Below are 25516 nucleotides of genomic sequence, written 5' to 3' on the forward strand. Positions count from 1 at the left end.
TGGCCGTTCGAACTGCAGTGATGGCCCAGCCTCACTGCCTGAATCTGGGACGGCGCTGAAGGGACACTTCGGGCTTCTGAGCTCTCTGTGGATCCCATGGGGCCCGGGCTGCAACTGTGTGGCACACCCCTGCCGCCGTCAGGCCAAGGGTGCTCCCCAGAGAGTGCGTCCCAGAGAATCCTATAGGGACAGGGCTCTGCCTCGCATCTTTGTTGGTGAGCCCAGCCTCACACAGGATTTACCCCAAGGAGGTGCTAAGGCCACTTCCCGTGACACGTAGCTTCTTAAGCAAAATCGGTTTTGTGCCAGCCAAGAAGAATGGAAATGATCTTGGAGAAAACAGTGTCCAAACATGTCCTACAAACTAACCGGCTTTATCCTTAATATAGTTAAGCCTACACCCCTAAAAAAACAAATTTCAACCTCAATGCTAAAGACATCTAACAATAAGTAATCAATGAGCACCAAGCCTTGCGAGACCATTATACCAGAGGTCAGCTCTGGAGACTTTGCAAAGTTTTAGCATTACTTAGTCATAATCGACCTTACAAAACTGGAAATTGGGAATGTAACCCCGTTTTTGACAGATGGAGTGACAAAGGAACAATGTTTGCGTGATTTGTCAAGGGGTGCGGGTAGGATCACGTGGTGTCAACGTCACAGATCAGCCTGGAGTTGCATGCCTGTACTATATAATAAGGTAGCCACTAGCCACACGTGGCGGCGAGCTCGAGAAACATGGCTGGTCCAAACTGAGATGCGATGTAAGGGTGAAATACGCATCGAGTTTTGAAGACATAGTGCAAAAATTAAAAAGTAAAATGTCTCAATAGGTATTTTGCTCCTGTTGGCAGTTTGCTTGTTTTCTCTAATGAGCTTTGCCTCCCGTGCAACGTACAAACGCACACACACACACGACTCTTCGGAATTAGTCTGTCAAAAGAATATTATATGTATTTCGTTTCTTCTTCTGGCTGAAATTTCAAGTTGCAGATCCCTGGTGTATTTAATTTGTCGACAATTAGAGTTGAAATGTTCCTTTTAGTCGCAACTGAAAAGACATCTTTGTAATCAGTCGCTTCCATTACGATTGGATAATGTTAGGATAATGTAATTTGGTGTAATCAGATAAAATTAAGGTTTAGTATCTTCAAGTCTTTTTCCCCTTGAATGAAATAAATGCAAGGAACAAATCGAATAACTCTCAAATTTTACATTTAACAAAAAGTCCAAACCTACTATTTTTCCCCACTATCAAATGTCTGCAGTGACAGTACCAGGAAAGATAAAACAGGAATTTGGGTTTGAGATGTCATTTTTTTTAACTGATGGAAGCAGGTACCAGATTTGTGTAATGTGATATCCTCTTAACAGATGACAATAGGATTGAATAGAAATAAAATGGAACAAAACGAAGTAAGTTATAAAACGTGCCAAAAGGAATTTAAATTGCCTTAACTCTAACAGTCAAGTAGGTGGAACATTGAGTGGCTGCCTGATTATATTTAAGGACTTAAATCTGATTCCTAGTACTCAGGGAACACGATTTCTGGCCATCTCCCATGTGACCAGCATTCCGCAAGCTAAGCTAGCCACGTGCCGAGTACATTGCCTGGCTTAATAATGGCCCGATCCATCAGAGAAGATGGCTCCCTCACCCCGAGGTTGATTTCATTTAGCTCCCTAATTCACTCTCCCTTGTAACTCTCCGTGGGCCACCTAGACCAGCGTTCTTTCTAGTGATGTTTTTTGTCTAGAAGCCATTATTGCATTTTGGGGTATTTGCTCTTCACTTCTCATTCTCAGAGGTACTGAATTTATGCCCACTTAAAATGACATGACTAATGACATTCTTGGCCATATGATAAAATTTGGAAAGAATAAGCATAAGCCACTTTACTAAAATAAATAAGACCTTTTGTTAATTAACAGCACGTATTAAGGTCATATGCCACGTAATTCCCAAATCGCCCTTTATTTTCCTTTTACATGTTTAATTTATTATTAAGGAAATTAAACGCACACAAACATACACATAATTCTTTTTTATTGGGAACTCATAATTTGTGGTTTATGGACACCAAAAAATTCGTGTAATCGTTATGACAATGCAATTTAATAGTCACAGCATTCCCTTTCCTTATAAAAATATAATTCCATGTAGTTTCAAAACACATATTTTATTTGTTCTTAACAATTACAGTTGGTTTTCTGTTATTCCAGACCCCCAGAATCTTCCCGGCACCCCCAAGAGCGTAGTCGCTGGTGGAGGGGGCAGGGGACACATCACGGTCACTCGTGTAAGTTCTGGCTCAACTGCCTGTTCGGTCTTTGAATTTTTAAATTCCTATGTGATCAGAAGAAAATTAAAATCTAATTTTTTATTTGTTTATAATTAAATTAGCCAAATGTATTTTTATGAGAGCTATTTGATGTTCAGAAAACCTCATAAGCCCCTTATAGATCTTTTTCTTTGAAAAAGCAAGCTGTCTTTTGCCAAGCAAAACAAAATTTAAACCCCAATAGCTTTTAAGTTCAGTTTGAAACCGATCACATTATAATGCAGTCTTCTTTGAAAATGTATTTATTTACCCTTCATATGAAGATGACTCTGAAGTACGGAATTTGGGCATTTTCTTGCAAATGGAGAAAACGTCATCTGCATCCTTCGTAATTATTTTTCAAAAAGCTGTGAGGTTCCGAAAAAAGGATGGTAGAGAGACGGAGCAAGCCGTGGTATTTTTAAACATCAAAATTCAAACTCTCCATCATTTCATTGTGCACAATACCGGTGTCTTCTTTGCTGTCACTTCCTTCTGTTTCTCCACATTCTGGGTCTGCGTGGTCCAAATCCAGAAGATCGTCGGGTGAGAGTAAGGAGCGGGAAGAGCCCTCTCCACAGCCTGGTCTCCGCCCTGCTGAGCCGGTCTCCGGGAGCTGTACGACACCGAGGCATCCTCGGAATTCCAACACCGGGAATTTTATAATAGTTTTCGGTTAGTTTTACTTTATCGAAACCAAATTCATGGATTGAAATTTTCACCCTTTTAAGCATACGAGTCGGTGGATTTTAATATGTGTACAAAGCTGTGCCATCTCCACCACCATCTAATCCCAGAACATTGTCATCACCTGGAGAAGAGACCGTCTGTCCCTTGGCAGCTAGTCACACCTCGTTCACCTGTTCCCTGTCCCTGGCAGTCAAGAACTTACTTTCTATCTTTGCGGATTTGCCTCGTCTGGATATTTCATACACATGGAATCGTACAGTATATAACTATTCGTGTCTGGATTCCGTCACTCGGCATAATGTTTTCAAGGCTCACCCATGTTGTAGCAGGTATCAGTACTTCATTATTTTTTGTAGTTGTATAATATCCCATTATGAGGACACAGACCACAATCTGTTCTTCCGATCACCTGTCGGTGAACATTAGCATCGTCTTTATTTTTGGCTGTTGTGAATAACGCTGCAGTGAACGAGCATGTACCAGTTTTTCTGTGGACATAGGTCTTCAGTTCTCTGGGTATGCCCCTAGGAGTGAAATCGTTAAGTCATAATGACCCCGTGTTTAACATTTTGTTCAACTGCCAAAATGTTTCTCAGTATGGCTACCATTCAAGGTTATTATGTACTGTAGCAATTTTATGTCCTTCTAAGCAGACCGATGCCATATTTTGTCCATATATCCTATAGGCAAGTGTTTCATGTGAAGTATTTTGGAGCCTTCCTTCTACTTTTTTAAATAGCGTTGATCTCAGCAGTTTTAAAAAGTAAGAATATTCTTGAATTAGATTAGACCGTACAAATATCTTTATTTTCTGAGACAGTAGTTGAGGGGGTTTCAGTGAATACGGTGACTATTATTTGTATTCATTGTGTATCAAACACTGTAAAATTTTATTCCCTCCAAACTATTTCTTTAGAAATATACACCCTTTTGCAAAAGTCTCTTCTTGACAACGATTACATAGTGGATTATTTCAATGTAATCATTTATTCAGGATAAACCAATAAAAAACTCAGCCTATTTTCCATAATGAGCACAATTCATGAGGACCGTAAAAAAGTGCATGTCAAAGATTAGCGATGTGTCGTTGACACCAATATGAAGCAGCACATAACTAATGAAACAAGTGACATGAAACTAATGAAAAATCAAGGAGAATTAATATGATGCCCTTCTTATTTCTAAAAGCATTTAGGAAAAAAGGCCCAAACACTAATGGATTGTGCAGGGCGATTATCTCCGGCTCGTGATTTTAAAACAATCATTGATCATGTGTGAGAGATTTGCTAAAAGCCATACCTTTACTGAAGTTTAGAACCTCTGCACCAGAAGTGACTTTGAAATATATGACGTGTCAGCTGCCAGTAAGGCTAATTTCGGAGCAGAAACCAACCAACGAGAATTACTGAATCCAGTGTTAGTTCCCCGCTGCATTGGTTTCTCAGCCTTTGTTCTGATTTCTTGTTTAATTCCAAACATTAAACCTCTTTTCCCTCCCTCTCTCTCTCCCCGACCCTCTGTCTCCCTCTCTCTAACCTCCTCCATAACATGTTATTATGAAATTAATGTAGTAACCTCTCAAAAGAAATCGCTATTCCTGACAATTTCATAACTTTTTTTATAGGAACTATTTTTATATCATTATTGTATGCGAATGAATACATTCGATAAGTGAGTTTGTAGGTTGAAATAAGTAGAATACGCTTTAGGAATCAAACTAGTATCTGAACTGTGAAAAGAATATCTTTGTCCCCTTGATTACGAGATGAAGACTAAACTGATTTTCATGCTTCTATAATTTTTAACAAAAATTTAAATCCCTTTCCTTATAAACTTTTCTAATGAAAAACAATTGTATTTATCTCCAAGTTGAGAGTTTATCTACCACTTACTTATTTATCTGTCTATCTTAACCTTTTTTTTATTTTTACGTATTTTTAGTTCTGCGCAGAAATACCTATATTGTTGCTTTATGTCTGAGAAGTGTGTCTGTGACCAAGTTGCCAGATATAAGTTGAGTTCTTTTTCCTCTTTCAGTTTCTGTATCATTTCTGGCTTCTCACTACTCCTAAATCAGGGTAGATTTCGACAGTAACCCAGTCATCCAGATTACGAAGTAATTAACAATAACCTTACATTGCCACAAGAAACATCTAGCAACTTTCTAAAAGTGAGGTAAACGAGATTATTCTCATTTTACAGTTGGTGAAACAGTGGCTCATGGAAGCTGACACGACTCAGGTACTTCGATTCCCTGGTCATTGCCCTTTGTGTGACATTAGATGTCAAACTCAAGCTCTGGAAACTTACAATAACATTTGGCAGGAGAATATCAGTTTTTCTTTTTCTAGAATAGCATACATGCGATCATGATGTGACTATAAAAACACATTATCCCTCAAAGCCACAACTCATTACTGCTAGAGAGATAGAACATGCAGGAACACATCAAAGAAAAGAGATGTAATATTGAATTCTTGGGAAGCTCCTGAAGGAAGACCGGAAATGATACCCGAGTGAGTGAAGGACAGCCAAAAAGAGAGAGTAAATAACAGGACATAGAAACTTAGAAATAAACTTCAGTGTAATAAACGTGACCGTGTAAAACCAAGGTAGTCATGTCTCTCGTCATCACAAACGTAACTGTGCGTGAATATAAACATGAGGTCGCAGTGAGATGACACCTAAGGATGGCTGATGACACCTAAGGGTGGCTGATGACACCTAAGGGTGCCTGTATTGATTCACTCCTTATCTTTAGGCATTATCTGCAAAGCGATAATGGGTGTGACACACCATTTAACCAATTCAATTTAGTATATTATTCATAAAGGCTCTTTTACATTAATTAAATTTGCACAGACTGCTGTACGTCGAGGGGATGAACATGACACAACAGCAACATTTCACAAAGATGCTTCCCTCAGGGACTTGGACCTCAGACGTCATTGCTGAAAACTGCTAGTGGGGGTGGTGACGGAACTCGGAGCCAAATCTCACACTCATTCAGCACTAACCCTTCGCGAGCTCTCCCTCCACCGCCCGCGACATCGCAGACGAGGAACTTCGAGGAGGCCGTTGGCACTGTGGCCGTGCACGGGAACTAGTGTCGCTCTTCACAAGACGAGGCGGCCGCTGTAAGCTGAGCTGTGGGGAGCCGTGACCGTGCGGGTTGCTGACTGTTTCCTCACGTCCTCATCAAATGCACGTGTCACCCGGGCAAAGCCAGGGCCCCACGGGGTCGGCCTCGGACCAGCATCGCATTCAGAAGAAATCATGTTCTAAAGCCGACATCCTTGAAAAATGGTCAGTTTACTGTAGGTCTTCCCGGACTGGTGAATCGGGGGTGACACAGGCACGCACACATCCAGAAGTGTCTCCGACAGCTCCCGCTCTCCCCCACGTGTCACACTTCTGCGTGAAATGTAACGCCAGCTGTTGAATTTTCTCCCTCTACTTCTTCTGGTTTCTTTGCCTGAAAAAAAAAAAAATGCATGTTTCCTGGGCCTCAGCGCACAGCCCTGCCCCCACACTGATCACAGCGGCTGCTGCTCTGACAAGTGACATCCCATCTCCCCGGTGTCTGGGAACTGTCTTCTGCTCTCGCTCAGATGGATTTTCTCACGAGCGCAGCTGCGCTGGAAATTTGTGAACCCGCCAACACATCAGTTTTCCCTGGAGGAAACTATAAAACTCTCTCAGAAAGTTGGGTAAGAAGACAAAAGACAAGGTTATTTGTGATCATTGAGACGCTGGTGGCTAAATGGCCCCCGTGTCCTTTCCTTTTCCTTCTCCTATCACTTGGGCACAAGGCCGGCTGAAGCCCCCGGGGACGGGAAGGTGTGACTCGGCCTTCCGGCCACGCTCCCCTGCCGTGACTGTCCTGGCGGCAGACCCTCCGGGCGCCCTCCCTTCCCTGCGCTTATCGTCCTGAGCCTGTCCCCCTACAGCTGACGTGGTGTTTGTCCCGTCTCATTTTCCTGATTGTTGTGTGGCACATCCTATAAATCAGACGTCTCCAGATCCTTGAACAAGCGGACAATGCCCAGGACCAGGGACTGGCAGAGCAGGGAACAGTCTGCCACCTGCCTCCCTCTGACCAGGAAGAACTTGAACTTGGTTTAAAGTAACCAGGCAGCTCTGGCTTTTGTATTTTAAAACAATTTTCCCGATCGCGACTCCATGAAATAACCCGTGAGACGTGCTCAGTGTGGGCAGGTAGCAGATGCCTGTGTCGTGACTGAGCGTTCTCCCCAGAGGCGTCACCATGTCATGGAAGTCCACGCGATCTCCTTCCTCCTTGGACGGTATCTCATGAATCGTAGGACATGTGGCCAAATCGCCACCCCAAACTCACTCCTCCTGTACGGTTACCAGTGGATGATGCCCAGTACCACACTGATGCTCCATCTACACAGGGCGAGGGGTATTCACTTGACGCTTCGTTGCCGAGTCGCTAAGGTTTATCAAAGCGTGTTATTCCTGAGCTAGCACATTTCTGGAGTGTATAGAAGATTTCCACGAGCAGGTCTACTAGAAAGCCTGGCCGCTCCACCAGGGGGCGTGGAACCCCATGCTTCCCGGTCGGAGCCTGGGGGGCTGCTATGAGGAAGCGCTCGCTTATTAATATCTCAAGGCGAAGTTTAAAATGGCAGCTCTCGTTCTCCTTTTTTTAATTATAAATAACGCGCGTTCATCATTTTCAACTTAACGGTCGTGACTTGGTTAATCCATAATATCGCGTATTTTCATCGCGTTTTATCGATTTTCCTTAAATGCTCCTTAAACCTGCATGTGTAATGGAGACATTAGTCATTGTCCTCATCTCATCATTAAAGCTGTTTTAACGTTCTCTCTTTCAAAGCGTCTCTGGACGTGACCTTCCCTTGTGTCGCACTGGTGTCCCTGTCTAAAAGAAGTGGGGAGAGCAGATTTCGCAGTGTGGGAACTTCTGCTCTTCCCTGGTATGGAATCACTGTTTTGGAAAGTGGTGGATTAATAGTGCGAAAAGGTAAACTGAGGCATATTAAAATCATTAAGAGTTTCATGATTTGACTTGGGCTGCTCCGATCCAAAGGTGGTTAGGAGTATTCCCTAGACAAGAGCTAAGGGCAAGGTTTTTACACAGAAGACACCGAAGCAATGCGAAGAAATTATCTGACTGGCTAGAGCTGAAGCAGTTGCCTTATTGGGGAAGACTTGCTGGCTGCTCGTGGCTGCTTGTTCTTGACACGACCAGGCACTTTGACCTCTTACGCACTACGACAATTGTGTATTTTTGGACTCGGAATCAGCTGGGAAGGTATCAGTTAGGGATCTGTCCCAAAGCTCCATGTTGTTTCTCCCAGCCTGTTCTTGGATCACTATAAACAGAAAGCATCCTGGGAGTTTGTTTTCCTACGGCTATTTATTCAAATAAGGAGCGAGTAGCAAGCAGGGGTTCACCATCAGCCCAATGACAGTGGCTCACTGTTGGGGGGCAAGAAAAGCAGGTGGCCAGCACAAAATCAGTGTCACCCTGCTCCACTCTATGGAGAATCGAATTTTTGTCTGTGTCATCTTCTCAGCAGGCTCTCCTTCCCCAGCCCGTGGTGGAGGGGCCCTGCCCTGGGGTCCCCTCCCTCTCTGCCCCTCTACTCCAATGTATCGCCCAGATTTCTGCTGTTTAGAAGTAGCTGCATCATCCAGGCATTTAGTAAAGGTTGTGGCTATTTCTTAAGCCCGACGTACAACATCGAGTTGGCTTTATCTTCATAATATTTCCATAAGCAAGACCTTTCTCCCCATCCCCGCTGCCAGAACCCTGGTCCAGTTCATCGTGCTCCCTAACCCTGTGACTGCAGCGGCCTTCTAGCTCCTGCCCTGCTTCAGCGTCACCCCTTAAAAGCAGCTGGCTGAAATCACTGGCTCCTAACTGCACTTGGCATGAAACGCGAACTCCTCACCATGGCTAACGAACGCCCTGGAGGATGTCCCCTGGCTGCCCTCTCGACCTGGTCCAGGCCGAGCCCTCCCCATAGCTCGTGGTGCCCGGGTCTCCCTGCCTCCTAGCTTGAGGCCCATGCTCGGCGTGTCCCTGATCCACCTGCCTCTCCATCCCTCACGTGTCTGCCCGGGTGTGACCTGCTCGGCGAAGCCTTTGACAACTGTCCCTCACAGAGCACACTGCCTGTCTCAGCCTCACGACTGTCACATCCTTCTTCTTATGTCCTTTCAACTCTTTCTAGTCCAGGAAAGTTTGAATTCGTGAATGACCCGTTTCCTGCGAACACATAAGCCCCGGGAGGGCTTGGAGCAACTTCCCCCTTACATCCACTTTCCCTTCTTTGGGATCTAGAATATTTGCTGGCACATAATGATCCTCAAATACTGAATAACCTTGCAAAGCCCTATAATACTTTTCACTCCAGAAGCCTCATTTGGCCCACACGCTACACCTGGAGCTGGGTGGGACCGGAGCTGGGGATTCTGTCACGGACACTGGAACCCTGCCTGGCTCCGACAGGTTTTCAGGGCCAGTTAGAGTCCCAGAGGGGCTTCCTCGTGAGACGTGGGAAATGAAGAGGCCGTCGCTCTGGTGAGGAGATGGTTCAATCAGTGAGTGTTCGTGTGATTTCTCTTCCCAAGCCTCTCAGAAATAAAAACGTCACCATCAAGAGAGGAACAGATGTGTATAGGGGACCTTGGCATCACCGCAGCCACGTGAGCACCAGCTGAATAAAATTAGAGTTGGCGGGTCTACGACCATGCCACCCTGAACAAACCCGATCCTGCCTGATCTTGGAAGCTAAGCAGGGTCGGGCCTGATTAGTACTTGGATGGGAGACCACCTAGGAAGACCAGGTGCTATATGCGTAAAAAATAAAAATAAATAAATAAATAAATTAGAGTCAGCAGAAGGACCGTGCTGGGAGGAGTCTAGATATGGGGCTGCTACGTGTCCCAGCCACAGCTGCTTCTCTTAAATCAGGTCGCCGGCCGGAGGGGGCTTTGCATTGTGTGTGTGTGTGTGTGTGTGTGTGTGTGTGTGTCTGCATGTGTGTATCTGTGTGTCTACATGTGTGCGTGTCTGTGCATGTGGGTGTGTATGCGGTGTGTGTATCTGCGCATGAATATCTGTGCACAAGTGTGTGTCTACATGTGTGTGTGCGTCTGCATGTATGTCTGTGCATGTGTATCTGCGCACGTGTGTGAGCGTCTGCATGTGTGTCTGTGCATGTGTATCTGTGCGTGTGTGTGTGCTGTGTGTGACTGTCTGTGTTGGGGGCAGAGGGAGGGTGCAAGAGGTGAACTTTCTATTGGACCCTCTCTTGGAGGAGCCAGTCCACGGCCTTCTTGCCGTACCTCGAAAATACCAGCCACACCCCCTGCCCCCCGACCTTGTCATTTCAGTCCACCGTTGCATCTCCAGTGTCTAGAACAGTGCCTGACACAGACATTTGATCAATATTCGTTAAAGGGGAAAACTAAAGTATGAATGAATGCTCTTAGTTTTCTAAACATCAATCTCTAATTCTTTTCAAACTCTTCAATATAAATGCAAAACACCACTTAATAAGGTCAAACACATTAGGCAATCTGTCAATTTCATATTTTCCCTCTCAGGAGGGAATGAAGATAAATACAAATGTGAACACTCCCAGGCTTACCCAGCAGACCTTTTCTTCATCGCTATTTCAACTTCAGTTGATGCTTTATTTTATAGAGAAGATATAAAAATAAGTAAGTGATGACAGGTACAAACAACGTTCTGAACGGTCTTCTTTCAGTCTGTATAATCCTGTCAGAGAGGATTCATGGCATTTGAGTACCTTACTCCCACGCAAATGACACCTCACATCCTACTTACAACCTTCGGTCACCCCATGCACATTGGGAATACAGTGGTTCTCATATCATGTTACTGTTTCTAGATTTTTGATTATTTGTTTTGCCCATTACATTTAGAAAGTATTTTATATACATTACAGGGTCTCTAATTAGGTATGCGGCCTTGGCAATTTATTCACGCTATCTGGCTCTCAATTTCCTGTCCATATGATGAAAAAGTTTGAACCATGCAGTCTAAATTCTTTCCCGTGTATAGAAATCAGATTCCATATCATTCCGTTTTCACAACGACCCTGTGAGTTAACACGACAGATGTTCTTTAGTGTCAACTTAAACAATAACGTATCCGAGCTTCAATATTAGAGGTCACTAAGGCTATGCGAAACGCTATGTTTGGAGCCCAGGCCTTCTAGATAACCAACTCTATTTAAAAATGAAAATAAACAGTAACAAATTTGGGGAAAGTGGGTTTTTCACACTTAAACCTTTGAATTATTTCCTTTTAATAAGCAGATAGTTTATGTTCAAATGGAGGAAAGGTTGTATAACAAAATTATGAAAAGACTACTCGGAATTAGGGAAATACATAAACATCACGTACAGGAGAGCTCAGCCACTGGACCTGCACCTTGCTGATTGGCTCAGACTGGCTGAAAGACCCAGGTGCAGATGGCACCTGCATAACCAGCCGGGGCTTATTGTATAACGAATACAGAAGGAAGTCAGCAAGGTCAGTGTGCACAGCAGATAGAATAATGAGTATTCATCTAAGACATAAGTTCTGGCCTCCAGACCCCAAAATCATCACCAGGAATTACACAGTTGTGCATAAAGATGATGTCTAAGTAAACAAAGAACATATTAGATCTTCTAGAAGATCAACTTTCTTCCTTCAAATCCATGTATAGTATAAAATATATATCAAGTTTTGGGCTGTTGGTTCTTTACTTAGGCTTATAGTATGGGGATGTGTTAGAGAGTACTTTATCAAAGCCGGTTATAAGTCATCCACATATAATCATACAATGTGATAGTTATACAAAGTATAAAAATAGTGCACAGCGTTGATACAGTATGCCCAGATAAGAATGGACTTCTTGTTTATCACTGTCAGCCTCCCAGACTGATATAGCATTGTCCAAGTAAGGTTCTGAGCTTGGAATTGCACAATTGGAATTAGAGTCCGTCTACAGAACTCTCCGAAACCATGCTGGTAGGCTCTGGCCCAACTATAGGGCCTGCCCTATTAGAGTTCTCTGCTGACAGGAAACATAAAGAAACATAATTAACAAGGAAAAATAGAAAGTGTTGGAAATACTTGATATATCTCAAATAAATGAGAAAAAGTCCAACAGACCTCAGAAAGGGAGGCAAACAGAATAGCTTTGAAAATTACTGGTTGACCCAAAAGAGGTGAAAATGTCCACACAAAAATCTTTTACAGCAGCTTTGTTCATAATCGCCAAACCTTGGAAGCGACCCAGATATCCTTCAGTAGGTGATGGATAAATAAACTGTGGTTCATCCAGATGATGGGATATTATTCAGCACTGAAAAGAAATGAGCCATCAAGTCATGAAAGACATAGAGGAAACTTAAATGCATATGACTAAGCGAAAGAAGTCAATCTGAAAAGGCTACACACTGTGCAATTCCGACTGTATGACATTCTGGAAAAGACAAAACTATGGAGACAGTAAAAAGATCAGTGGTTGCCAGAGGGGGCAGGGGAGAGGGGATGAATAGGCAGAGCACAGGGGATGTCTAGGGCAGTGAAAATATTCTGAATTATATTATAATGATGGATACATATCAGTATACATTTGTTTGAACCCATTGAATGTACATCGCCAAGAGTGAACCCTGATTTCAACTACAGACTAGGCTGATAATGATGTGCCAATGTAGGTTCATCTGCCCGGTGGGAATGTTGATGGTGACGGAGGTTGTGTGTGTCTGGGAGCAGAGGTATATGAGGAATATCTGTACCTTCCTCTCAATTTTACTGTAAACCTAAAACTACTCTAAAAAAGCATTTTTGTAAATACACATAATTATAAATACTAAGCACAGAATAATGTATAGAGCAAATGCATCTTCTCCTTGGGTAAATTAGAGATTTTATATCATTTAAGGACTGATGTCACTCAACCAGGACACAAAAAGACAAAGAACACTTCTGCACAAATATAAAATGAAGCTCCTGCCATGTGCACAGCACTGTGGTTCGGCCCGGGTCCCTAACACACTCGAACCTCTGCGCCGTTAATACTGAATGCCCAAGAGCCTCAGATGTACGACCCCGTGAAAAGCAGGCCCTACAAAGAAAGGGAGAAAAACATCCAAAGGGTGTTTGTATGTACAATAAATTTCAGGGTAGCTATCATTTTTCCAAGTTATTCAGTGAGATTTCTTTGTCTCAGTGGGAAACCCTATTTTAAACCCTGCTGTCTCACAGACAGTTACCCTGCCGAGGTCAGTGAGTGAACAGCACAGGAAATTAGAGGCAGAAACTTTGGATTCCAAGTTCACCCCATGACAATGACTTTGCTTTCATTTTGTGTGTAGTCTATTCCTAGACATCTCTACCAACTGTCGCTGAAATGGTTACGGAAGTTGTGATGATACTGTGGTAGAGCACGAATTTGTCTAACGTTTCTGCGCTTTGCCTTTAGTGTCATTTAAATATCTGTGATCAAATTCGGCGTAGTTTAAAAAAAAAAAAAAACACGAAAATAGATACTTGGTGTTCTCTGAAAAATAAATATTCAGAATGAGCCTCCATTTTGCACATGAACCTTTGCAGTCCAATAAGTGGAGAATGAGCCAGTCTGGCCAGACCAGTGTATTTCCAAATTAGAGTACTACAAGCAATTTTAGGACATTAAGGGTGTGCTACTTAGGGTAACAAGCAGAATACAGACACAGCCTGTGCATCTCAGTTTGTAGTAGAGTCCCAGGGAGCCCTGACAAAATCGACGAGAGAAAGGTAAATTATTCAGCTAATGCAAATAACTAAAATTTAAATAGGAAGAAATACACGTACGTACACACGACATCAGGCTTTTCGACTTTTATTAGTATAATTCTCATAAACATTGGCTTAGAATTAGAGAGGAGAACCAGCCTTTGAGCAAAGCCTCGACAAGCACTGGATATCCAGGAGTAAACAATATATAATCCCACTTCAAGGTGTTTGATAGAGCCAATAAGTACAAAAACTGTTACAATTAAGTTAATATGAAAACAAATTTTAAGAGAGACAGAAAAACGAAATTTGCCCAGGTAAAGACAACGAAAGCTTACAGGTGTAGAGGTGGGGTGGGGAGGGGAGGCAGAGGCCCAGCGTCCGGTACCGTATTCTCTCCTCTCCCTCGGTACCTTGGGTTCTTCTTACCTAGGGTTCTTCTAAATGATTTTTCCCTACCACTTTCCTCAGTATCTCTCTTTAACCTTCATACCCTAGGCTTGTTTTATCAGAATAGCTGCGTCACCTCTAAAATTTAAATTTAGATCCTTGGACTACGCCCTCCGTATCTCGCCAACAGTCCCCCTTACTCCAGCAACATCCACAATCCTTTGGCCCTGGTATTAGTCTTCTGTTGCTATGTAAACAAATTATTACATTTTCAAAACAGCTTTATTGCGATAGCTTGACATATAAAACAAAAACGTATATAGAAGAAAAGAGGACTCTGGCCTGAGCCCCCTGAGGGACGAGAACACTTAGATAAACAGGAGGATGTGTGAAGGGAAATTGAGAAGGAGCAGGAAGCCAGAGAGAAGATGGAAAACCAGTTTCACTGTAGCAACAGGGAGTAAAATAAGAGAAGGCTGATGACTGACTGTTGGATGCGGCAACGTGGAGTCAGCGATATGACCGACAAGAAGCAGGTCGGGGGGAGGTGGCTGGGGAATTGCGTTAAGTAAAGAATGGGAAGGAAAAGCGTGATCGCTTCAGCAGGGCTTTGCTCTCTGAATGCGGTGGGGCTGCGGCCGGAGGGAACCCGAAGGCCTCCCTTTGTTTTGAATCCGGGATGAGACGCCGTCCGTGGGGGTGGGAGGGAGGTGCTGGGGCGAGGACGTTCTGTCCCCCTAAGCGAGAGCCCCCCTCACGCCTCCCGGAGCCGTTGGCTCAACTCGAACACCACAAGCGTTCGCTGCTTACCAAAACTTCTCAATCCATTTTTTTGCTAGAACAGATATTTAAAATTGTTTTTGGATTCATATCCCTTAATTTTCATGATTCTTCTTAAATCAGTCTCCTATAAAAACATCCAAAAAACATGACCAACCTTCCCTATCTTCTCTATTTCAGTATTCAATATGTTGGACGCTTATCGTTCCCTCTCGCTCGTTTTCTCTTCCTTAGACCGACCTATCTCAGTTTTCTTTGCCTGTACTGTATCTTTCTAAATCTCTTCCCCATTAGGCTTTTTTTTTTAATTTGCAGGCACTACATTCTATTAGTCATCCAAATTTAAAACCCTGCAGTTATTTTTAACTTCTCAGAATTGACATAAATTATTCCCCAAATTATCTTAATTATATCTCCACCGCGCCGCCCACGTTCATCCCGCAGAATAGTCTAGAGACTTCTTCCAAGTTCAGTCTCTTCTCACTGACTGTTCCCATCGACTTTATTTTTCTTGCCGGCGACTGTGCCTGTGCAGCGCCCTTGTCACACCCCCTTCATTAGTGGCTGACACAGGCCGTGTCCACTAGTATACGCGCACGCTGTCGACTTCCAGATGCGCACGGACAGTCTGGGAGTGACCTTCCTATGCCACCATCGGGGGGCTTTGCCTCCACTTGCTTGGTGACGTCAGCCAAACCTTAATTTGCACAGGCACGGGCATCTCATGTTTGTGGGGGCAGAGACTGAGGAGAATAGAGGAGATGACGCTTCCAAGTCACCTCCCGTGACGAGGTGCTAAAGTGACACCCCAGTTCAACACCTGAAGATTACCAAAAAAAAAACTATTTTAAAGACGCCTAATCTGGGCCGCGACACAGGGGGCCACACCCCCTGGACTCCGTTTTCGCAGAGACGAGCAGCAGGGCTCACTCGCCGTGACAGGTGGCACCTTTGGCCCAGGGCAGAGGACGGACCGACGGAGGTGAGAGAGGTTAGTGCTGGTCGCTGAAGACTGGCTTTGTCGGCACTTTTCTCTCTGAATAGCAGGATTACTGAAAATAACAGGCCCCGGCGTGTTTCTTTCATGGAGGCACCAAAAATAGTTCTTTTGTCATTGGTCTTAACAGAGCTAAAAGTCAGTGCCATAGAAATGAGAAGCTTGTCCGGCTCCTCTGAGCAGGTGAGGGAGCGGGGGCTACGTGACGGTCTGCAAGGCTGATCCTGTGTTCTGGGCAAGGTGGCGGGAGCGGGGTCGAGAATCACCCGTTTCCGAGCATAAACAGTGGAAGGAAGAGGCAGGAAAAAGGAAGACACTGGAATCAAAGAAAGAAGGCGACGCTGGCTCTTTCTTCCACACTGAACGTGGAGTCCGGTCAGCTTGCAGCTCGCCTCCATGGCAGAGGTAGAACTAGAACAATTAAACAGCGTCTCCAGCCTCCGATCAATATCGCCAGTGAGTTTTAAATGTTAATGCATTCCATTCCTGGCAGCGAAAAGGCGGCCCAATTCTTCAACTTTTGTACCCTTGACTTAGATTATCGAAAGATGGAAAACCTGTCTAACGTGTAATTTATCTTCTGTAGAGACGTAAAAATGAAAAGAAAATATAAAAAGAAAAATACGCTCGTGAAGAAAAATCAATTTGCTCGACGGCTGTAAGTGCCCAGCGTTTTCCCAGCAAACGCGCGAAGTTGTCCCTCCGTCTCAGAGAATGAAAGGGCGCGGCCACGTGCCCCCGGCAGGAGAAAAGCTCTCGATTTTTGACTCTGATTTCTTTTCTAATTTTCATCCCTCTCTCGACATTCCTATATATTCTCTTTAAAAGTCTAATAATTAAAGACTAAGGAGCGCGGACTTGCACGTGTGCTTGCCGATCGCTTACTCAGGAGCCCAGACGGATGGGAACACTGCCATCTCATGGCTGCGCCCCGTGAGTCGGCCCCAGCCGCTCCCTCACGAGCTGCAGGAAGAACGAGAAACGGGGTTGCATCCAGGGAGGAGACACAGCTGCCCCACTTACACTTCGCTGCCAGGCGTAATCACACGGTATCACGTCCCTGTTCACGCCTGGGAGGGGGAGGCAGAGAGAGAGGAGGGGGGAGGGAAGGGGAGGGGAGGGGTGATGAAGGGGACAGACGGAGACACAGACCACGCCCTCCGGGAGCAGGCTTCAGAAGTCAACCGCGTCTCATCCTTTTCGTCCCTAAGGCAGGACCACGTTCACGGGATTAGATCCACGTCCTAATGGGAAGGTGGCCCAGGAATCGGTGGCCTTCGTGGCCATTTTAGATCCAGCACATGGGAGGTGAAGAGTCGCTGGAAAACAGGGAGCACGCAGAGAAACGGGACAGGATCTAAACACAAGTGTCATCGTCACATGACACTGGGCGATATTTTGTGTCACCAAAGGTTGATTCCTGGGGTTTCTTAGGTGGTCGTCATGACCCTGCGAGACTTGCTAGGGTGAATATTTTTATCCATTTTCAAAGTTTCCAATTCCAGTGGATCTTAGTCAAAATTACTGACCCAGGCAACTGTCCCCGAAACAAAGTGACCCTCCGGGGGTGAATGACAGCAGGCCTCCCCCCACTTGATTCTGTGCCCTGAGAAAGACGTAGTCAGCCAGAGGTCAGACCAGGGAGGATCCAGAGCCACACACTCATCCTTTGAAATCTATAAAGAACTCTACAAATCTGGATCTCTTACAACAAATCTCATGGAGGTACTGCCTATTTTTTAAATATAGAAACTCAAACCCACCAAGCCTATCCCTACCGTGAAATCAGGCACAAGCAGACTCTTTCTTAGGAAGGGACTCTCATAATTGCTCATCTGTCCTCCACCACCACCAGCTCACCTCTCTTCACCTCTGTGTCGGCGTCTCTGACTCGGGGAAATGATCCCACAGCTACGTCATTTAAGTTTCCCGACCACTCGCCCAGCAGTGCAAGCCCTACGATATACATAAAATATCCTCCCCCGAATGTTACTAGCTATTTGTGGTGTTTTGAATGAAAGGTTTAAAGCAGTATGTTGGATTTTATCAAAATGACCACGGTTTTGCTTATGACAACTAATGATACTTTTGAAATTTTTTATGTTTATAGAAAACCATAGAGAAGTAAAACAAATAATAATACTGGAAATTAAGAAGTAAATTAAAAATAATTATTGGCGGTATGAGAGGAGAATCTAATATAAAAACTATTATGATTTATCTATCTATCCTGGGACGTGACTTTAGTAGGTGTTTTAGGTAACTTACCACAGTTTTGTGATTCAAAATGTAATAAATGTATACAGCTGCCCAGTGTTACCAAACACAATGAAAGTGTCAAAATGGAATAGAACGAGAGCGTTAAGAAATCTCTGACTCAACAAATGATGACATGAACATTTATATCTATTAAATCTCTCAAACTACAGTGCAGGCCTTGGTACCACAGACATTTTTTCCAGATTTTGTAATCAAATACCCAGCCGTTTTATGGTGGAAGTCTCTTTCTGGAGGTGGAGATGCGGAGCTGCTCGGGGGCCAGCGTTTTAAGAAATGGGAACTGCCCTGGAGCCATCTTTACTTATTTTGGAAACGAGACCAACAGACACTGGGAATGAGGATACCAGTTAATACTCAGAATGGGGATACCAATTAATACTCAGAATGGGGATACCAATTAATACTCAGAATGGAGATACCAGTTAATACTCAGAATGGAGATACCAGTTAATACTCAGAATAGGGATACTAGTTAAGATTCAGAATGGAGATACCAGTTAATACTCAGAATGGAGATACCAGTTAATACTCAGAATGGGGATGCCAGTTAATACTCAGCTCGTTTACAAGGAAAGAGTTCGGTGGTTTTACCCATGTTATCTACACCCTTGGTCTTAAAAACAACAGCAACAATAAAATTAACTCTATTGCATGCAACTATGTACACATATTCACTCAATCTATGAATACTTATTGAGCGCCGCTGGATGCCAAACCCAGGCCTATCCTTCAAGGATCTCACTGTCTAATAACGAGGCCAAGTGACTGGATGATTCTAATACAATATGCTGATGGTGCAACACAGTGTGCACGCCCTGTAGGTCAGGGAACTTAATGTCTAAGATTAAAATGTAGACAACCAAAAGGGATGGCACAGCCTGCTCCAGGGACGGCCAGAGGACTGCGTGCTGGGGTGGGCACATTCACACTTCGTGGGGAATCCCACCCATGTGGATAGGCACCAGCCGTCCACAGCAGCATCACTTGCTTTTACCGCTGTCTGCCCTGTGCTTCATCTCATTGAATGACGGGGCTCTTAACAACTGCAAATCGCTCACCTTACCCTCTGCAAGATTGCATGAGTGCACACTGGGTTCGCCATGAAATACAAGTGCTATATTCTTTATGTAGAAAATGAATGGATCCTGAAATGCAGAAAGAGGTAGGACTCACAGGTTTTTGTTTGGTTTTTTTTGATATCTACTTTGAAGCTTGAGGAAGCACATGCTTTACTTAAATGCACAGCTCAGAAGCTCCGTCGTCTCCCCACCAGAACATTTGCTTCCTTTTTTTGTCCCTTCGTTCCCTTACTTCCGGAGTGAGATGGACTGCCAACGGGATTCCTAGGTTCCAGCTCAAGCCATCTTTTGATTGTAACTACAGCGTTTGAGTCTGTGAGCAGGACACAGATGAATAACCAGCCCTGGGATTGAGTGACATTTAATAAAAAATACTATTCGTTTAACCTGACATGATGTTTTCTGAATCATAAAAATACCAAGCATTATGATGGCTGCCAGGCTATATTATCTCCTACTTGATTTTAAGTGACATCTGTGGGATTTTTATGTAAATTGATGTCTTCTTTTTTCTTGTGTAACAAAAAATAAAAGGATTCAGATTTTTGACATCCTAGAGTATTAAATGACTTTGGGAGATATGTGGCTTTTATACAGGGAAGCATGACACGTTATAAACCTCTCTGTCACTGTAATCAGTCCCCTGACATGAAAATAACAGTGCCACACATAAGGTGTCTCTTCCCCCTCTCCGGCGTAACGCTCGCTGCAGGTGGAAACACAATGCAGAAGGTCGATCGCTGGGAAAAAGTAAGCATGTGTGTTCTGGAAGGATGTTTGTTTTAATATTCATTTTTGCTTTGCAAGGCTCCGCACCCTTTGGTTAATCTCAAGGATGTTTTGGAGAGTCTGTCTCCTGAAGTGTGTGACTAATCCAGAGTCTGACTCAGAAAGTGGAAGAAGATGAACCTGCTCACAAAATACGCATTTCATGGGTGAAGTGCTCCTTGCATCACAATCGCTGCTACTTTCTGGTGCCCTGAACGTATCGCTCAATCCAAGAGCTCTATTTCAGCTTACGTTTCCATTTTCTTTCCTTTTTCATTTTCCTCTTATTTCCCAGGACTCTAGTCATTCTTTTCTTAAAACTGGAGTGTTTGTTCCTTGGTATGAACCCTAAGGAGTTAAAAACATGTCCACACAAAAACCTGCACAGAGATGTTGATAGCGGCTTTATGAGTAGGCGAATGGATAAATAAATTTGGAACATCTAAATAATAGCATATTATTGAGCGCTAAAAAGAAACGAGCTCTCAAACCGTAAAAAGACATGACGAAAGTTTAAATGCGTCTTACTAAGTGAAAGAAGCCAATCTGAAAAGGCTGCGTACGTACGTATGAGTCTAACTCTATGACATTCTGAAAAAGGCCAAATGACAGGGACAGTGAACAGACCAGCGGCTACCGGGGGGTCATAGGGAAGGAAGGATGACCAGATGGAGCACAGAGGACTTTCGGGGTGATGACCTCACTCCACGTGATACTCTAAGGGTGAGTACGTGTCCTGGCACATTTGTCCAGACCCACAGGATGTACAGCACCAAGAGTGAGCCTCAAGACAGACTTTGGACTTGGACGATGATGATGTGTCAGTGCAGGTTCACCGGCTGTAACAAACGTCCCGTCCGGGGGGATGCTGATGGTGGGGAAGCTCTGCATGGGGGAGAGTAGGGGGGTACCAGGAATCTCTGTACCTTCCCCTCGGTGTTGCTGTGAACATAAAACTGCTCTGAAAATGAAAAAAAAAAATTTTTAAATCTCCAGCGACTTGGAAAATTGACTGAAGTCTCTATATGGTACGAATATTGGCATTCTTTTAAGACTGGGAATGTCATGCCATGCTTTGGGGTGTTCCAGTGACAGCTTGAGACATCTAGGTTTCACATGCAACATTATCGGTGACTCCCAGCTGCCATGTGTTGCCCGCTGCCCCAAACGCTCTCCAAGGCCACATCACCACCCACGGTTCAGACTGCCCGTTTAGCGAGCAGATTGTGTTGGGTATAAAAAGTAAAGGTTCAGGTCCGTACTAAGTCATTTCCGCACAGAATTGTTAGTGAAATGCGTGCATGCGGATAACACAGGAGGGAAATCAATCACGATTACTCTCTATCATCACGCGGGCGGAGGCCCGCTCACGGGTACCGAGGCCCCCGCATGAGTAAAGCCTCAGACTGTCCGTGTCTTATCCGCTTAGTTTAGCCCATCCCTGTGGGGAGCCCTCAGCCACCCGTGCTGGCCTTATAACTTGGCTTCTCACTGCATTCTTGGAAGACTTATCTTCCTCTTTATTACCCGTCCAGCTTTTGCTACTTTATTGCCAGCCAGGACCTATTAACCTCTAACTATTACTTGTCACTTTCTGTTTCTATTATAATGAGGTATTACATAAGGCTACAACATACATAATCAGCTACATATTGTGCTGCTTGGGAGGCTGATGGACTCTAGGTAAGCGTGACTTCATTTCGGTCTTTATAGGGCATAACAAGAGCTGGCATACTCCCCACAGCTATTTTATGTATTTATGTTACATGTAACATAAAATAAAAATATTGCTCTCATCAGCTTTTATTTGCTGATTCCTGTCACTATATAAAAAAATTTGGACCTAAAATTGGGTTTAAGAGTTCTTAATAAAAACTATATTAGACTCACCTCAATAAATTTAATTTCAAAATAAAACTAAACAAGGAAAATGAAAAAAGAACTTTACAGCTAGATAGTAGAGAAATAAACTTTCTCACACTATGTTTTGTATATGCATATATGTTTTCAAACAGATTTAATAGATTTTACTCCCAAGTTTTATAAAGTGTCAGGACAGCACCTCACTCATGATCGCTTCATAGGTGACGGTAGATCGATGTTTCATTTTATATTATTTACTTACGTGGTAACATAAAACATTTACATGGAACACAACTAAACGGCACCAAATAATCCTTTTCATGTGGTGAGTGTTATATAAACAAATGAATAAATAAAACTTACAAAATAATCTCAAAAGCAATCTCATAATTTCAGTAACACCAACAGAAATTCTGTGAAGCTGCCCGCAGTGGAAGCTCACAGACGCATAAAGAGGATGCTAAATCAGGAAGGAAAAAAAAAAAAAACTGGCTGTCTTTACAACCAATTTGTTTCACAACCGATAATTAAAAGGTTAGGACATTCCACATATTGTCACTATGTGGGATGCTTTGCTGGCCCCTCCCTGAGGTGCCAGGCTTTGCAGAAGCCTGAGTCATCTCAAGGACAGGATCCGAGACCCCCACCTTCTGCATGAGTTTGGAGGCATTAAAAGATGTACCTGTGCGTTAATTGCAAGGACTTATGCTACATGTCAACTAGACCTTACAGCCTCTGGTAACATCTGCCCATTCCACTCCTGGGGTACCTGGAGCGGCATGAGCAGTGTCCTGAGATGAGGCGAGGGACATTTAGGAACCAGCAGGCTTTTGGATTTGCAGTGGTGGTGTCTCAGCCCTACCAAATGGGCCTCTGGAGGAGTATGGAGCCCAACACAGGAAATCGGGAGACAGCGAAAGTTGCTAAATGGGAGCGAGGTCAGGTCCACATCTTGAAGCCAGCGCATCATCAGGCACCGTGTTTCTTCTGTGCTCTGGACCACTCGCTCTCGCCTTCTTCCCTCTGCTTCCGCTCCCCTGAGCCCTTAAACTTGACCGCCTGGCTAAGCTCCTAAGCAGGGCGGTGATATCGCTTGGCCCACTCATTCTGGCTCATGTTCTTGGTTCTAGGAATCATTCTCCTTCGGATCTTAATGCTCTAGGACCCTCCGCTCCTCTCTCAGACTGCTTTGTACTTAAAATCAAATTTATAATTAGAAAGTGACTTTATTTCTGTTTAGATCGCTCTTAGACAGAGATACCTAAGAATTCAGGTGCATCAAGATATTTAGCATCTAAGAATTCAGGTGCATCAAGATATTTAGCAAAAGCAGCCATTTTCCTTTATATCAATTTAGGTCATTTAGTTCAGTTCTTATGTTTAAAAAAAAAAACAACAACATTTGAGAAGACGCAAACAAAATTATACTTAATCCGCTCTCCCCGTCGGCATATAAACTGTAACTTTCATGAATGGCACCAGCTCCTGTTAGTAGCTCATTTGAATTGTTGAAAAGAGACCAAGAATATTTTAATAAACAATTGCAGGAATATAAACATCCAGGGAATATTACATTCTACTATACAACTACCCAAAAATATGCCTTCCGCTAATGGACCTCGAGTTCATTTCCTTTTTTTTTTCCCCCACTATTTTAACACCACTGCATTTCTTTATTGACCATTAAAATTTTATCTTCTATGAATTGCTTATTCTGATCCTTCACTTTTTCTTTCTTTTTTTGAGGTGGGGGGAGTCTTTTTCTTGGTGATTTGTTACAGAACTTTAAATAGTGTGATTACTAATTTTTTATAGATTATATGCACTGTCAATCTATTTATTCTTCCCATCTGTGGTTTGTTTGTTATCTCTACTATGGAGCATTTGGTCAAATATTTAACATATTAAATTTTATTTGTGTGCGTATGTGTTTATTTAATTACTGGTTTTTGTTTTTCCCTTATGATTTGGGTCAAGTAATTCATTTCTTCCTTATGATGTAGATTTTTAAAAATATTTTCATCTATCTTAAAGTTTTGCTTTTCACATTTAGTTCCACATCGGGTAAAATATATTTTTTATATCATCTACTTTTTCTACATGGATATTCAATTTCTTATAACACTTATTGAAATAGAAGCAAATCTTTTCTTAATCCACAGGAGGCTCCAACAAATTCTGTAGCATAACCCGATATTAGGTGAATTAAGTTGATCTTGACTAAGTTAATTGGTCCACAAATTAATGGGAAGGCCTTACAAGTCATTTGTGGACCGAGGGACCGCAATGCCAGACTCGGCGTGGAGGCGCTGGGGCTAACTGCGTTCCCGGCCTCGCTGCGGGGCTGCAGATCCTCTCGGGCGTGCGTGCCTGACTTGGTAACGCTCAAAGTTCTTCGTAATGCACATAAAAGTTATAGAGAAAAACATCGCTTTGTAGCCAGCATTTTCAAACAGTGACATTTTAGGCAGAGGATGGAAAGCTGGCAGAGTCCGTCTCGTTTACCATTTTTCCCATGAAATAGATTGTAGTAGGACCTCATAAAATAACTATTAGGAGAGAGCAAACTCAGCTGATCTAATTTCTGACGTTCAGTTCCTGGTAGTCTGAAAGATTATATTATTTGAGCTCTCGAGTTCCACAGTAGAGAATTAAAATGATTACAAGTAAATACTACAGAAAACATGTCTGAATAAGGCTAGAAAATCTCATGATGGACATTTCTAAGGCATAAAATATATACCATTTACATGTATATAATGTATAAATATATAAATATGATGTATAAACATAGACACGTATAAATATAATCTATACACTGTATAATGTATAAAATGAGAGGTTACGGACAATGGAGACAGGCTGAGACTTGAAGATGTGCTTTGACATTCTCGAACGGGTTAAAGCTCTTTGCAACAAAACTTAACAGTGACAGAATATGGTCAAACGTGAGTCTGTAACGAACCCGGCCTTGGTCTCTGTGACCCACATGCGCTGAAGAAAGTGAGACACCCTTCTCTCTTTCACGGAGCCTCCAGTCAGTGCAATACTTAACCCCTTTGTAAAGTGCCTAAACCTTGTAGATTTTGTAATGAATCTTATCTGTTCGCTACCAAAACTCAGAAAAAAAAGCATAATTTAAGTGAAAAAAGCAGTTCATAATTGAGATATTTCAAAGTGATCTCAGTTTTTGAAAACTACACATGCATGAATGAATACGATATATACAATATGATCTATACGACTATATATACAAGTTAATTTCCTATTATTGTATGTATCGTATACATTCTGTATTATAATAAAATTTTTTATATATGCGTATGTATGTACAAAAACGTATGCAGAAAAATAAATAAAGTATTATCAAAATATTTATTCCTTGGGGATGGGAATTTGGTTCATTTTTAATTTGGTATTTTCCAAATTTTGTTTGGAGGCTGGACAGTGAGGAAACAGACAAGAAATCTTCATGTGAAAATTCTAAATGTAGGAAATGCCTGACGCCCAAGGGTCTCAGACCCCAGGCAGACGGAAGCAGAGCTGCCAC

At 43.1% G+C, this 25516-nt stretch overlaps 1 pseudogene; it reads left to right on the forward strand.

The window, feature by feature from the left end:
- Positions 1–9747: 9747 nt before the first annotated feature.
- On the forward strand, positions 9748–9866 carry LOC120609969 (uncharacterized; annotated as a pseudogene).
- Positions 9867–25516: the final 15650 nt, after the last annotated feature.

Source organism: Pteropus medius, unplaced genomic scaffold, assembly GCF_902729225.1.
Source record: "Pteropus medius unplaced genomic scaffold, Ma_sr-lr_union100, whole genome shotgun sequence".
Taxonomy (NCBI): Eukaryota; Metazoa; Chordata; class Mammalia; order Chiroptera; family Pteropodidae; genus Pteropus; species Pteropus medius.